General features: G+C 34.7%; 1 non-coding gene across 1 annotated transcript; it reads right to left on the bottom strand.

Moving 5' to 3' along the window:
* Positions 1-891: 891 nt before the first annotated feature.
* Positions 892-998, bottom strand: LOC124984168 (U6 spliceosomal RNA). The gene has a single exon (XR_007108623.1). It is a non-coding gene; the product is annotated as a U6 spliceosomal RNA (small nuclear RNA).
* Between the last annotated feature and the right edge of the window lie 1,822 nt (positions 999-2,820).

The raw sequence follows: 2,820 nt of genomic DNA, 5'->3' as shown, positions 1-2,820 counted from the left end.
TGGATACTAACCCATTACTGAATGTGTGGTTTGCATGATCTTTCTCATTCTGTCAGTTGTGTTTGCATTTTGTTGATTATTTCCAACACTGTGTAGAATTTTTTTGATTTGATATACTCTTTATTTTTGTTTGTGTGACTCGTGCTTTGGTTATCATATTCAAAACATTATTGGCAATACCAATATCTAGGAATTTTTCCCCCATGTTTTCTTGAGGTTCTGTTGTTCAGTCTAACATGTAAGCCCTTGATCTATTTTGAACTAATTTTTATATATGATGTAAGAGAAGTGTTCAATTTTATTTTATTTTTATGTGAATATTCAGTTTCCCAACACCATTTAATGACAATTCTATCAAGTCCCCTCTTGCATACCCTTGAGTTTTTGTCAATTACTTTTTAACTACATCTGCATGGTTTGTTTATGGGCTCCCTATTCTGTTCCAAGTTCTATATTTGTCTCATAATGTTTTGACTACTGCTGTTTCCTAATAGAGTTGGGTACCAGGAAGTGTGATTTCTGTAGGTTTGCTCTTTTTGTTCAAGACTGCTTTGGATACTTGTGATCATTGTAGTTCAATATAATTTTTAGGATTGCTTTCTCTAATTCTGTGAAAAATGTCATTGGAATTTGGATAAGGATTGCATTGATTCTGAAGATTGTTTTGGGTAATATGCACTTTTTTTTCAGGTATACTATATATATATATATTTTTAATTCATTTTTATTGTAAACAAATGGGATACATCTTGTTTCTCTGTTTGTACATGAAGTAGAGGCATACCATTTGTGTAATCATACATTTACCTAGGGTAATAGTTTTTGATTCATTCTGTTATTTTTTTTCTTCCCCCCACCCCTCCCACCCCTCTTATCCTTCTATACAGTCCCAAAAATATGGAATGCTTCACGAATTTGCGTGTCATCCTTGCACAGGGGCCATGCTAATCTTCTCTGTATTGTTCCAATTTTAGTATATGTGCTGCCTAAGTGAGCACAATATGCACATTTTAAACATATTAATTCTTCCAATGCTTGAGCATAGAATATCGTCCCTATTTGCATATTCTTCAACTTATTTTGGTGGTGTTTTGCAGATTTCAGTGCACAGTGCCTTTATCTCCTTGTTAAGCATATTCCTACATATTTTGTTCTTTCTGATACTAAGATAAATGGAAGTTTTACAAATTTCTTTCTCCAGTAGAACAAAGTGTAAAAAGCGCTGATGATTTTTGTATGCTGACTTTACTGCATTTATTAGTCGTAACAATTTTTTGGAGGAGTATTCGTATGTAGGTTCTCTACACATAAGATCAGTCCTGTGAAAACAAAAACCATTTTATTTCTTTCTTTTGAACTTGGGTAAGTTATTTCTTTTTCTTGCCTAATGGCTCTGGTTAGGTCCTCCAGTGTGATATTAAATAGAAGTGGTGACAATGGAATCCTAGTCTTGTTATCAATGTTACAGGGAGAGCATACAACTTTTCACCATTGAGGGTAATGTTAGATCAGGCTTGTGATACATGGCTATTGCTGAGCTGAGGGAAGGTCCTTCTATATCTAATTTGTTGAGTATCTATCATAAAAAGTGTTGAATTTTGTCAAATTCTCTTTCAGGAACCATGGTTTTTGTGCTCCGTTCTATTAGTGTGTTGTATCATACTTATTAATTTTCATGTGTCAAACCATTCTTTATCCCAGGGATAAATTCCATTAGATCATCATGTATGATTCTTTTTGTGTGCTGTTGAATTTAGCTTGCTAATATTTTGTTAAGGATCTTTTCATCTAAATTTATTAGGAATATTGATCTCTAATGCTCTTTCTTTACAGTATTTTGACTTGCTTGGTATCAAGATAATGCCAGCCTTGTGTGCTCAGAAATATTCTTTCTACTTCCATTATGTGAAAGAGTTTTAATAGAATTGGTATTTTTTTCTTTGGGTAGTGAACCCAGGGGTGCTTTATTTTTTATTTTATTTTATTGTAAACAAATGGGATACATGTTGTTTCTCTGTACATAGAGTAAAGGCATACTATTTGTGTAATCATAAATTTACATAGGGTAATGTTGGTTGATTCATTCTGTTATTTTTTCCCTTCCCCCCACCCCTCCCATCCCTCTTTTCCCTCTATACAGTTCTTTCTTCCCCCATTCTTGCCCCCCTCCCTAACCCTCACTCTAACCCTAAAACTAACCCCTCCCACGCCCCATTACGTATCATCATCCACTTATCAGTGAGATCATTCTTCCTTTGGTTTTTTGAGATTGGCTTATCTCACTTAGCATGATATTCTCCAATTTCATCCATTTGCCTGCAAATGCCATAATTTTATCATTCCTTATGGCTGAGTAATATTCCATTGTATATATATGCCACAGTTTCTTTATCCATTCATCAACTGAAGGGCATCTAGGTTGGTTCCACAATCTGGCTATGGTGAATTGAGCAGCAATGAACATTGATGTGGTTGTATCTCGTAGTATGCTGATTGTAAGTCCTTTGGGTATAGGCCAAGGAGTGGGATAGCTGGGTCAAATGGTAGTTCCATTCGAAGTTTTCTAAGAAATCTCCATACTGCTTTCCCAGGGGTACTTTATAACTGAATTAAATCCCCAGTCCTTTCAGTTTTTTTTTTTTTTTTTTTTTTTTTTTTGATGCAGGGTCTAACAAAGTTGCTTAGGGTCTCAAATGTGTAACCCTCCTACTTAAATCTCCTGAATAACTGAAATTACATGTGCCATGTGCCACTGTGCCTAGCCTATTCTTTCATTAAATTTTATTAGTGCACTGTAATTATGCATAGTAGTGGGGTTCA

Source organism: Sciurus carolinensis, chromosome 4, assembly GCF_902686445.1.
Source record: "Sciurus carolinensis chromosome 4, mSciCar1.2, whole genome shotgun sequence".
Lineage (NCBI taxonomy): Eukaryota > Metazoa > Chordata > Mammalia > Rodentia > Sciuridae > Sciurus > Sciurus carolinensis.
This window is presented reverse-complemented; position numbering and strand designations above follow the sequence as displayed.